This window comes from Pollicipes pollicipes, unplaced genomic scaffold (assembly GCF_011947565.3).
Source record: "Pollicipes pollicipes isolate AB1234 unplaced genomic scaffold, Ppol_2.1 Scaffold_6052;HRSCAF=7182_pilon_pilon_pilon, whole genome shotgun sequence".
NCBI lineage: Eukaryota > Metazoa > Arthropoda > Thecostraca > Pollicipedomorpha > Pollicipedidae > Pollicipes > Pollicipes pollicipes.
In genome coordinates this window covers 24,229,043-24,242,909 of record NW_023596805.1, presented here as the reverse complement: position 1 = coordinate 24,242,909, position 13,867 = coordinate 24,229,043, and the positions used below count along the sequence as shown (strand labels likewise).

The window sequence follows — 13,867 nt, the reverse complement described above, 5'->3', positions numbered from 1 at the left end:
TAAGTGATGGGAGGCGGGCGGAGGAGCAACATGTCTCAATGCGCAATCACATCTGGCGATTTTTGCGTAGCTTAGCGCTTGCCATGCGCCGTCGCTTGAAAGAAGGGATGTTACTGGGACCTCGCTTAGAGGAGCTCAAGGCTGACTGGCTTCGTAAATCTGTCAGCTCTCAAGTTGATAAGTGGAGCTGCCATTTTCTGTTTGGACTGCTCTTCAGAAGTTATTGGTAATTCACTGCACAATGCACTTTGACATGCACACTGCTCGAAACATTCCGCTTCTGTTGCCTTCTTCTTATCCCAAATACATCGTCCCAGGAAAGGGCACCGGACTCCGCGTCACCCTTTAGCTTATCTCTTACCAGGTGCTCTCTGACCATGTATATTTGCAGTTGTTTTGTAATAAGTGATGACTGGTAAGCTCTGGCATTTACTGCATTCGACTGCCCCTCGGGAACTGTTGGCACAATTTTGTAACTATCCCGCCTGAGCTCGCATGCCAAAAGCCGTCACCGCATCCTTTAGAGCCGCGCCCTTCCTCAACATTCGCTCTCATTCAGGAACGATTTACGACTGCTCCAAACCGCGAGAAAGCTAATGACACACTGGAGGGCACGTGGAGATGGATGGAGAGTCGTCGACAAAGAAGTGGGGTCCGCGTCCGGGACGTGTTTTCGTCCAGCACCGTTGCCATCGGTGTGGGATTTGGGGACCTCCGGGAGCTTAGTTTGCGCCTCAGATTTAGCGACCCTTGGGAGCGTCGGAAAGCCGGGGCTGCGTCCTCGATTTCTTGTGTCGGTCGTCGAGGAACTGCAGGCTTGCGCGTTTGCCTTATCATTCCGACTTTCGCAGTTGGTCAAGTTCGATGTTCGAGGGTAAAAAGTCTTCAGTAATTGTGAAATTTTTCTGCATTTCTCCGATGGTTTTTATTCGTAGCTGTGGTCTAAACGAATTGTGCCCGCTATGATCGTGTGCTATATTTTAGATAGCAAGAAAAATCTTAGTTAAAAAATAGCCTCATTGAATCCCGAGCACCTGAAGTATTCTCAACATTGTGCTTAAAACACTGTCGACTGAAACTCCGTTAAGTACCAGGTCCCGATTTCTGGCATTGACCAGTGAGACTGCTATCGCCTCCCGTTTCCGCCGTATGAATGCCATGTCACTGAACAAAAAGAAAACGTTACGTGAACCAGAAGAGCACACCGCAACTTTCCACGTATTCAAGACCAGTACTTTTAAGTTGGCCCAGTTGCAGTGAGGTGACCATTGCATGGCAAAGCCGCTCAGCAAGAAACCACACCAGCCAGTAAGGGGTGCACGCCAAGATAAATAGCTACATAACTGATACACAGCACACTTCAGCCAGAAGATAGTGCTGATGTCGAAACGTAGGTTTGGGACAACCACCGGACGAGCGTAATGGACAAGAGCGCTGGTTTTCTTCTGCATGTGCACAACAATCGGCATACTTCTCTCAGCTTCGCAACACATGCATATAACGTGCATCCCCACTCATACCAGCAAGCTTGATATTAATTATTTCCTTAGCTGTAAGCCCCCGAATAAACGACAGTAGTATAACACATTCATGAGAGATCGCACGCAACGAAAAGCACACGCGAGCAGGCGCTTGCCTTGGCAAAAAAATTATTTCGGAAGGTAGGTGGCTGTTACGTTCTTCGCTATTTCCCGCTCGTTCCGGAAAAACAAGACGCAATCACCGACCGGGCGCCATACCACCGCGTTCAAGCCGTCGCATTCTTTGGAACCAAAGCCAAAGCCTGCGTCCGCCTTGAATCAAAGCCAGAGCCCGCGTTTGCCTTAGTCTGCCCACCGAATGATCACCAGCGCGGACAACAGCATCGGGTCGTCTGGACCACTGTCCAGACCACAGCGTTGGCTGGCCGGAAAACGGGAGCCGGCTGACCGAGGAAAAGTGGGCTGCAAATGCCCGGGAAGTGATGTAATCGACAGCGATTAAGAGAACATCGGTCTGACCATGGGGATAGGGGAGGGACAGCAGACGAGAACCGGCCGCAGGCTGGAGCGGTAGTTTCCATATAATCGATGGTTCATTATAATTAGGATCTGAATTCCTTCATCGTGAGAGTGACGGTCTCGCCCAGGCAACCCATCGCCCCAGGTCAACCCCAGCTCGTGAGAGTGACGGTCCCTCCCAGGCAACCCATCGCCCCAGGTCAACCCCAGCTCGTGAGAGTGACGGTTCCCCCCAGGCAACCCATCGCCCCGGGTCGGCCCCAGCGGCGCGGGCGTCAGCCTCTCATGACGGCCGGGCGAGTTCTAACGGAGATACTTAACAGAGACACTAAACAGAAATACGGGAATATATATATATATATATATATATATATATATATATATACCTGATGTGGAGATACGAAATAGAAATAAGTGAAATAATGGAGCTGTGCTCGGCTCTCCTTGAGTGAACCTGGCCTCTACTCTGACTAAATCCAACATCGTTAAATTCAGAGTCTATTCTAGTGGAGACAATGCAGTCAAGCAGACTGTAGGACAAAGTTGAGCAGTTGGCGAATACAGCTCTTGAATGCATTTGCATTGCTTTTAGTTCACATTTGGACAACACGTCCCAATTAGCCAGAGGACAGGGTCATCAATACGTGCATTCTGACTGTTAGGTCACATTGTCGAGAATATAAATGCACAATGGCGTATTCAAAAGGAGGGGGGGGGGGGGGAGAGGGCAACGGAGGCACGTTCCCCGTTTTGAAATGTAGACGCATATTGCTATGCATATGAATGAGTGTCGACAGTTAACAGATCGAAATAGACACGCACAAATTAGTAGATCGGAAACGTGCCATGCTGCTTTACATTATGCAATAAATTTTACGCACCTGAAATTTGTTCAGATGGAGACTTCAGTCAAAAATCTTGAGTTGTACTCAATATTGCGCAACCTGCACACGCCCTTGGAAACACTTTCAGGCTGAACATATTCTTTCACGTTCTCGTTAATGGAACGTGGAAAGCACAGGAGTCCCAAACGATTACACCTGCTCATCCCAAAGTAAAGTGTTTGAAATATTTTCCGAAGAACTGAGCCTGTAGTACAAAGCATTCGCGAGGAGCACATTGCTTCACCAAAAACAGCCAATGAAGTACATTTCCTCTAGCCAGTGAGGTACATTTCCCCTAGCCAAAGAGGTACATTTCCTCTAGCCAATGAGGTACATTTCCTTCAGCCGATAGCGCTAGAGACGCGGCAAACGTTAACGGGCATAACGTTAGAGACGCGGGCATTTAAATCGTACCTGACATTGCAACGCCAGCAATTCCCGAGGAATAAGTCGTTCACGGCAGCTAAATGAAATGGGCATTCCGCCAGCCCAGCACCACAGCCAGCTTGCCGCCGCAAACATAGCGAACACTCTTGCGGACCTGTCGGGCATCAACAGCTGACTGCGATCAACAGCTGGGGTTCGAATCCCGTCTCGGCGCATGTGTGACGTTGCGAACACTCGACGTTAAGGTGCCAGTCTTCTTTGGGCAAGTTGAACAACAGCTGTGTGTCCTGTTGCCAGTCTGACAATTGGCCAGTCTGCTGATATGTTTTCTGTCATATACCAGCGCATCAGTTTGCCGGTTTATGTCCATATTTGTTAGTTGTATACCTACGATCACAAGTTAGTTATCTGGCTTTTCCGTGCTCTAAAGAGACTGGACCTATGTGTGGGCCATAGCCGAGTGTGGACGAAACCACAGGGAGGGAGCTGGCAAATGACGACAAAAACGCAATGAAAAAGGGTAATCGTTGTGAGCGACCCGACGTGCCTCCGCCGACGACCAAGGCATTCATGATACGGGCAGACGCTGTCCTGACCATCAGTCACGAATCCATAGAGGTGGGCTGATCGATATGGCTGCCGCCGTCGGGACACGCCACGTTACAGTGGCCTACAGCAACAGTATTCTGCAGCAACAACAACCCGCAGTAACAATAACCCACGGTAATAGCAGCCCGCAGCAGCGGTAGCCTGCAGTAACAGGAGCCTGCAGTGACGGTGGCCTACGGTTACAAAAGCCGACTGTAACAGTAGCGATTAGCTACAGCAGCAGTGACACACAACACCAGTGGCTTACAATCACAGTGGCCTACAGTTACAGTAACGTACAGTTCGGCTTTCTGTGGCCTCCGGGCCATTGGCTCCTCATTAGCATGCACGCCGAGTGAATGGTGAAATGCCAGACGCCGGGGAAGCTATCGGTCGACGACTTGAGACGTGGGAGGTTCCATCCCATGGCCGCCACGCGCGGAGTGGTGCATGAAGAGCGTCAAAACCACACCACACTTATGGGCCACAATGAAGCAAGTCACGGCCCTATATTCCAATGATGACAGGAACCTAGGACGAATGTTTGCAACCGCCACCCTAGTGAGACGATGACAGTTCAGTCACCTTGAAGAAATCTGGTCGTACGGTTCTGTCAGAAACGCTGGAATTTCTTCGTATTACGAATTACATAGCGCCATTCCAAGAAAAATGCAGAAATCAGGGCAGTACTCCTCTGAATGATTAAGAACAAGATAATTTCAATATGCTCACCAATAGCGAGTGGTCTCTTCAAGTCGAACAAAATCACAAAAACATGGGTCGGCGTTGCCGTTGATATACAAAGAAGAGGCCAAAGCAAACCCCTGACGTTTCTATCCCTAGTCGTTCAGTCCTTCTGGCCGTCTGTAAGTTAACACGTCTTCATCCTGTTCTTCTACTATTCGAGGCTTCCATCCGCTGACAACAGGCATAGGCCACCAACATACCAACATTCCAACATACCAACATTCCAACATTCCAACATTCCAACATTCCAACATACCAACATTCCAACATACCACTGGCTCAGGCGGCTTACCGCGTGACGTCACGTTTATCATCCCCGTTGCACTCAAACCGCGCTATTTCTTGCGGAACACCACACTATCGCGAGTCATTTACCGGCTGATTGCTCGACTAAGCCTGGTGCGATGGGCGGTGAAATGTTAAGAGATAATACGGAGCCTATGATGGGCCGCCTTGACGCTGTCCTGGTGCTGCGTGCGCGGCTCAAACTTCCACCACAGCTCCTCTAGCATGCGCTTGGCGTGATGAACTTGACGCGCTCGTTTCATGGTGGCCGTTTGAGCGGAACGACTTTGTCAAAACGTTGGGGCGCATTGCGAGGCTGATGGCACGTATAGCCTTTTTTCTTCGGTAACGCGTGAAAACCATCGCGTTCCGGCAGTCTATACCTTGACGCTTTCTATAAAGTGTAAAATATAAAGCTCCCCAATAAACTTTGTTTTGCTGGTCACACCCATTGCTCCTCTACAACGAGTTCTAGATAACATTCAGACAACCTTGGGGACCTCAGAACCCAGCCATGAGGGGGCCCCGAGGCCTTCGTCTGAAAAGCTGGCTACTGATTGTTGCCCTCAGAAAACCATCTGGTAGGGGTCTAACATATAATCTTGTGTACCTGTACGACTTCCCAGGGCCTGGGAATTTGCACGCGTTTCAAACCCAACCCGTCAAATCGATTTAACAGTTCCATGAGGTCTTGTGGAAGGCCCCCTCAGATTCCAAGCTAAATTTACCAAAAGAAAATAGCACTCAACAAACAATTGTTGGCCCCCTCGTGTGTGTGTGGGGGGGGGGGGGGGCGCAGGCCGTAACCCCGGTTCTGCCATGGCCGCTGAGTACTAATATGACCTCTGCAGTCGCTGCCATTCCATGAAAGGATGTGCGACGGCATGTGCTGCGTTCCCTTTATGATGAAACAAAAAAATGAGCCGTTGTCGCCATCCCTGAGCGAGCGTTTTCACGCGGCATGTATGGACGTCTTGCTTTCGCATCAGCCAAATCGCGATATCGCATTCGAACCTGGTAAGGCGCCGGTCCAGCGTGCGTCACCGCGTGACGGCGCGGTTGCTACATACACTGAACCGCCGGTCTTGTATCGACCACGCATGCCAAAGGAACAGCGGAGTGCCGACGGGACAGGGCCGGGCGGGCTTTGAATTGCGGCTCTGCACACAACGGACGGCAGCGGTCTGTGGCATTAATCATGGCGGCGCCGTGCTGGGAACTTGGGTCAACACAACGGCCGCTGAAAGCTGTTGAGCGAGTCGGAAACGCGGCGGGAAGGTGGAGGCCAATCAATAGGTCAATCGATGTGACTCAAGGGACTTGTGTTAGTCGTGGGGTGGTAATCGTCGAAAGACAACAAGGACAATGCGGGGGGGGGGGGGGTCAAAGTCATGCTACGACGTCCTGCTAAAAAGCATTGTCGTGAACCGTAAAATCGCCGTTGGATAGGATTGAACGAGACTCCATTGACCCATTGCGGGGATGTAGCTGACATGACCGATAGCGACAAGACAGCGACCGAGATAATTCTGCATTAAAGCCGAAATTAGGACAGCTGAATTGAAATGACGATTTTGCGTTTACATACACTACCAGGGTTTTATATATATATATATATATATATATATATATATATATATATATATATATATATATATATATGGTCAATCTTCCTTCTAGCCCGCCTCCCTTTCTGACAACAGGACTACGACCGCGCGCTCGTCAGTGCCGGCCTACCGCACGGCATCGCCTGTCAACGCAATGGGGCTCACGATAGAGCGTGAGTGGCCCAGTAATCTGCCCTGAGGCGGTGTCGCAGGTCAAGTCCCGTGACCAGCTGGCTGATGAGGACGGCTGGACGAAACGAGCCGAAAGCACGCGATGTCCGTGCCTACCGTACCCCTCCCGCGTGGCAGTGTGTTTCGTTAAGCAACAGCCGCGGTAAAAGGGCGGCTCGATGCCCCTTACATAAAAATAGGTAACGTGGAGCATAGAATATATAGTTGGAGAAGTATATGATGCTTGATATATAAGAATTATATATGTATGTGTTAACAACATTATAAAATTTATATATTCATGCATATACACACACACACGTATATATATATATATATATATATATATATATATATATATATATATATATACACATATATACATAGATGAGTGATATAACTATGTACTGTGAGCAACGTAGCGAAGGAGGGTGCGTTAGGCACCTCAAATTGTCAGGACCATTGTGCGGTGGTAATATTTGATAACTACACGAGTTGGGTAAACCCATGGGCACACGTACGGACTGAGAAACAGGCTGGATTGGGTGTATATTTTGTTGGGAAATGATGGTTTTTGCGAAATTACGGGTAGGTTTTCCTTTAAACACTATACAATATTACCGTTTTTGCTCATTTTGGTCATAGTTGCCTCCATTCACAATATTTGTGCAATTATGAGCGCTAGACAGTAAGTTTGCGTGCACACTTTCCAGACACTTTTCCATTATTTGAAACTGAAACGCTCGAAAAATGTTATTGAGTTGGTAACGGATGGATAAAATTGGCAGACATGGGTACACCTCTATGGGCAGCAGGTGGATGGAGTAATGTAAATTTTACTCGCAGAAACCTCTAGGCTACATATCAGGTTTCATTTCAGACAATCTTTTCATGAGCTATGCTCATGCGTGCGTGACTTAACTCATGAAGAAATTATAACCATGTTTACAATAGATTCTTCTGAACGAGATGAACATCAGAACTTTTATGAGAAGTCCATTCCAATGACCAAAGCAGCGCTACATTTTTGGAGAGCGACTTGACGGATTCACGACCTGGTTGCAGTTTTTTGCTAACACACGTTGCAACTGCGTACCATATTGTAGCTCAAAAGTACGTCGTCGTCAGAAGGGCTTTATCACACACTCAGCTGCTGAGGCTATATGGCGTCATCTGTTACCTGCGTGCACAACCTGTGCTAAACGTCCGCGTGACATGGCTATGGCATGCCATGGCAAGCAAAACTGACAAAATATGCAGATGGTGAGTCTGCTAAATTGTCACTTACCTAGTAAACGACCAAATTATTACATGTAGCGCACCATTCATCACTATACCTCACTGCTTCGTTTCAACCGCAAGCATAGACGTAGCCCAGGTTTTCCTTGCGGCAGGTGGGCAAATTTCAAATCATCCTCGAAATCCTACGAATTTCGGCCAGATTACTGCGAAATCGCGCCGAATGTAGCATATCTTTCGGCCCAGGACAGGAGAAGGGTTGTGAACTTTTTACCCTTGCTACGTCCCTGAACGCACATTTTTTGTTGGTAAGGTCGGCGGCCGGATGGTAATTTGATATTACCAAGGAAGTTTGGCTTCGACACTCCCAGGAATTCTTTGCCAATCCGCGGCAGTGCACCTGCTATAAACTGCCATACGATAGTGCATCTTGCAAAAATATTTTAAAAAAAGTACCGGCTAGTCGTTCATAAATGTGCAGCTGTGATAACCCACAGAGCTTGGGGCATCGCCAACTTGGTTCCGTAACATTCTAACAATCCCAACGTTGTCTATTATCGCCTCCTGCACTGCACGCTTATCCTCTCCTTATCTTTTCCCGTCTCCTACGCCTTCTCTTGTCTCAGCTCAACGTCTCGCGTCCGCTTGGCTGCACGCTGGGGGTTGTCACCTCTTCAGCGGGGTGTATCAGCACAGCTGTGGCCGTGCAACCAGTTGCAAAAATACGCGCAATCACTGAGCTTCTAACCATGCGTCCTCTTGCTAGAAAAGCAAACCAAGTCTCAGCACCACCCGCACCATCTTCGTACCAAAGACCAGTCTGCACACCGTCTGCCCGCCGCCATTTTGCCGTGCTCCGGTGACCGATTCCCTCGCACTGTGCGGTGCTACAGGTCATCACCGGTCACGTGCTCCGCTAATGGCCACGCTCCGCGCCCTGATAGTTCGCTGTGCGCCGCGTGACGTCAGTGCTGCCAGCCGTCGGTTGCCATGGCTGCCGTCAATATTTACCGGAGTTGACGGACGCCCTGGAATTCGGCGGCGCCCATGAATGGTGTGAAGCATGGACCGGAAGTGCTTCTCATTTGGGTTCTCGGCAGGCTGTTCGAGTCGCTTGATGGCTGCCTTATATTTAACACGTACCCGACTTGCCGGTTGAATACCCCTCGCTCGGATAGGGTGGGGATCAATTTGATCATCCCGAGAGTTCGGAAACCTTGGGTTTGAATAGGGTCAAAAAGTGGCAAGCTCCATATTGGTCTCTAAAGTGCCCCAGACCTCTTCATGCAACCGCTGTGATCACAGATACCTGCTCTAAGCATATACTTTCTCATCTAAGGTCAATGGCGTTCATTCAAGGCCAGTGAACTTCTTTGACGTTGAAATAATCAAGGTGACCAAAAGCCTAAGAAATTGCTTCTATTTTTTATTCGTTAAGCATCATGGATGATGTTTGGTGGTATGTTGCGAAAACAATATGTTTGCCTAGGTTCTTTTAGGTCAATGAACCAAGCGACCTTTAAAAAGTTACTGGCACGTGGCTGTTGCGGTCCCTAGCATTAATAAACTCCAAATGAGCACCAACAATTACTTCACCATGCGGGCTCTCGGGTAGCAGACAGGCTAGTTTTGACGTCGGTCTGCTTTTACCTGGCTCTAGGCCAATGTAATTTGTTGTTATCTCCAATTAAGTTGGTGTATTGCCTAAGAAACTATCTCAGAGATGTATGGTTTCGTCTAACACTCCGTTATCGTATCAGATTGAACGATTTCCAAGTAATGGCCTTTGTTGACAACCAAGTCCTGACTTTGACCTGCCATAGACCAGCGACCTTACGAGGGGCCTTTAATTTTTCATGCCAATAGATCCGTTATGCAACTGTCTACAGCTATGCAAAGTTTGGCACGGGTGCGGCGCACCGTTCGGAAATCACTCTGGAAAAACTTTTCGGGCGGGGGGGGGGGCTAGAATTGGCCCCCCACCCGAGCGCGTGTTTATCTTGGTTACGCTGAACTGTGGATTTCCGATATTTACCCCTTGAAGCAGGATTTAGACTAATTTGTAAGAAGAAACGGTGGATTAGGGGTGGGGAGGTGCTTTAGCGAAGGAGGTGGCGACACAACAGTTACCGCATCAAACTGGAAAAATCAACACTAACCTTACAGCGTTGCATAGAAATAAATTACTTAAAAACCGCATTTGGCACACTCCTCAATTCTAATGGGGTTTTAGGTCCGTTGTTTGGATAAAATAATTGTTCTGACTACCACCCTCGTCTGGAGTTAAGAGCTGGATTTGGAGAGAGTTAACTCTGCGGCTGTTGTCAGCTGTTATGGAGTCATTAGAAAGACTGGCTGGTGTTTGGCTTTCAGCCATGTACGTGTCACAACCTGAAATATCTCCGTCGAATTTCTGGAAGCCAAAGCAGGCTTTTCTGATCGCTGTTCTGATTGCGCGATCAGAGGACCGGGGATGGAATCCTACAAATTCCGAGGGGAGAATTTGGCCTGCGACGCGTACAGGCCTAGCAGGTAACCATTACCCAGCCCTCCTAATGACTCCATAACACCTGAGGAATGGCTGGAGACGTAACGAGCCAAAACGTTGTTCACATACTTATACTCCAGGCAAGGGCGAAAGTCCGAACAATTAGCGCATCTGTGATGCATAGTCTTAATCCTTCCAAAAAACAAGCAGCAAGATGTTAATGCATTTCTCAATGTTTCCTGATAATCGCGTTTTGCTACGTGCATCACGATCTAAGCTTCTTCAGATCGTTAAAAGTAATGCAAATGTCATTTAGATCACTGATGCTCCATCCAAACCGTTGAGTGACTTTCCGCTAACCGGACACCAGACGTGTTGGACACCGGACGTGTCGGACACCAGGTGTGTTGGACCGCGGGTGTGTTAGACACCAGGTGTGTCTGACCGCAGGTGTAGACACCAGACGTGTCGGACATCAGGCTTGTCGAACACCAGGCGTGTTGGACATCAGGCGTGTCGGACACCAGACTTGTCCGACACCGGGCGTGTAAGACACCAGACGTGTCGGACCGCAGATGTGTCGGACATCAGCCTTTCGGACAGCAGGCATATTTGTGTGTTATGTCGGCGGCAGAGTCTGCCGGTCCTGAATCCCAAGATCGTTATGATGGGGGGAATTTTATGGCTAACATAATTCATTTATGTATTCCTTCATGTCATGAAAAACGTATGTTTGCAAAGCAAGCATACGGTTTTCAAATATGTATTACACAGTGATCGTTCCGGACCTGTATTTTCTTAGCGATTTGAGAGCGATCAGAGCACAGCAAAAGGGAGGCCTCTAAGTTTTCCTCCTTACCGTCGGATCGAACAAATCACAACGGTATTGAAAAGAAGTTTGCAATTTGGTGGTCAGGAAAATTTTGTTGTCCTTACATCTCAGTGAATGCCATAAGAGGCAACATATCTCTTCCAACATGAGTTCGGCGACAGTGTGAGCGTTGCTTATTTTCAAGCGTTCCTGGTGTGTTTCTGCGCACCACGCCCAGCTTCCAGCCCAATCGGCGGTGGCACTCGCCCTGATTGGTCGTCTGAATTAGCCGCGACGCGGGCACTGATTGGTCGTCCGGATTAAGGTGGTCCTCTCAGATTCGACCCCGGTTGCCGTGACAACGAAGCTAGCGTCGGATGGTTTTCGCCGACCGGACACCTGGTGTCCGCGGATGTGCTGTATCGACTGTTCCCATCTGGGCTCTCACTTGTGGTGAGGGTTTTTTGGTCGGGTTTTTGTCGTTCAGTCGCGCATCCTAATGCAGCGCCGCCGACCGATTGCTGAAGTTGGGCTGAACGTATTGTCTATATCCACAGGGAAGTTGGAACATCCAGCTCAAAAAATTGTAAACGCAGCCTATCGTGACAACCATGGGCGTAGGAAAGGGACATGGTTAACATGCCACCCCCACAGAGCATGAACCCTACTGCGACGCAATGCAAGAGTCGACTTCAAAATTGTTTATGGTGCCCCTACTTTCTGACGCGTTCTTTGCCTGTGGTGACAACATGAATTTGCGTTGATCTTCCTTGTTTAAGACATTATATCACGACGTTTCCACTGTCATGCTTCGACATGAGCACGTTGAGTGTCACATTAATATGGTGATGTATGGAAAGAATCAACTTAAAGAAGCGGTGACGCTCACCTACATCCGGACTTTGTTGATGATCCAGGAGCGTATTTTCTTGCTTAACTGAAAAGAGGGTAGATGTAGTTCCTTCAGTCAAAATATAACTTCAGGCACTGACGATTTGAAATAGTTGAAAGTGTAGGCGAAGGTAGTTACAAACATTTAGTACAAAAATTGATTTTTCTTCTGTGGCGTCTCGAGGCCTTTCAAAAATGGTCGGAATGGTCCCTTTAATGTTACGTGACAATGAACAGGCGTAGAGCAGGCGAAATGGACTGTCCGTGAGCCCTTATATCGCCGCGACATTGAGGCCACCGCGACGTAAAAGTCAAACCTCTCGCTTACCTCAGCTATAGACCGGGGCTGTTCATTATGTCATTTAAGAGCTTTGCATTGTCAAGTTATCTTTCACCACTCTGCATTACTCTGGCCCTGGTGGTGTATTTGGGCTATGGTAACATATATCCATCATCCTTGTACCAACCAGCTCTCGCAACGTTCTCATCATCGGGAACGAGCCCTCATCACGTTGAAACAATAAATAAACAAATCACACGTTTAAGAGCATCAGTCTGCGATAACAGCATCGTGGCTGGGACATCACGGTAATCTCAGCCATAACCACCTTCGCCGCGATTGGTGTAGCCGTATTGACCGAGCGCCCCCTCCCCTACCCCTGCCCCCCCCCCCTCTCCCGGGCCGCCGTCGTGGCCGACAGGGCAGCCTCGTTCCGCCTGGGGCGGCGCCAAATGACCGCGCTTCCGTCGCCCCTGTTGTCGCAGCAAACAGTGCAGCGTCGCGCCCGACACTGCAACGTCGGCGCCGACGCAGGGGCGCACCCAGCTGTCAGGAACGGGCGGGCCGAGGGTCGGGGAGAGAGAGGACATATGAGAGAAATCAATTAGTTGTGTTTTGTAAATGATGTGGGAAACGCACATATTTGTAGGCGCATTTGCGCACACGTATTTTTTATACAAATATACTTGCAGGTGAATGATATTCGCGTGCATGAAAACATCGTAGATTCAGGGATGTAATTTCGCAAAATGAGTAGATGAGGAGGAGGCGGCGCGAACATTTATGAAACCCATCCTAAGAATTTGTCGTCAAGCGGGTTTCTTTTCGGATTAGACCTGCTTTTTTTCTCTCAAAGTGGGGGAACAAAAGCTGCGAGGGCTGAAGCCTCCCCAAATGAAGAGGAAATTACACCCATGCGAATGTTTATACAGTTTACATGAAAGCAGATATAGGCTCTTCTGAGAAAGTATACCCGTATATATATATATATATATATATATACATATACACACACACATACATACATATATATATATATATATATATATATATATATAAACGTATGCGCGTTGCGCACGCGTTGTTGAACAGCGATATCTAGGAACCTCAAAATTTTACCTAAGTGAGTTCACGGACAGGTCAACACGCCCTGTGAATTTGGTATCTTTATCTCTCTTAGTTCCCGAGATCTCAGGGTGCCAAACTGACCCCCCACCCGGACGAAGCGTGTCCAGCCGGTCACCCGGGTGCGTGTTAAAATAAAGGCGACGCAAGTCGTCACACCATTTCATGGAGCGCCGGCGACTGCGTTGGCCATATCAGCGCTCGGGGGCCACGGTGCAACCGGGATTCAAACCAGAGGCCTGGGATTCACCGCCAGTGTCTCAAACACTTCGAGCGACCCAGGCACACCACTACCACCCTTCGGACTTTGTTTGCGTGAGTAACGGAGTGTTTGGGGACGGTCGATTTGCCATTGACTGCGGTC

The 13,867-nt window shown here is 48.7% G+C and overlaps 1 protein-coding gene across 1 annotated transcript in view; it reads left to right on the top strand.

The window, feature by feature from the left end:
- LOC119104243 (calcium-activated potassium channel slowpoke-like) overlaps positions 1-13,867 on the top strand; it is a 100,131-nt gene that overhangs the window by 23,987 nt on the left and 62,277 nt on the right. The gene's annotated exons all lie outside the window — the stretch shown is intronic.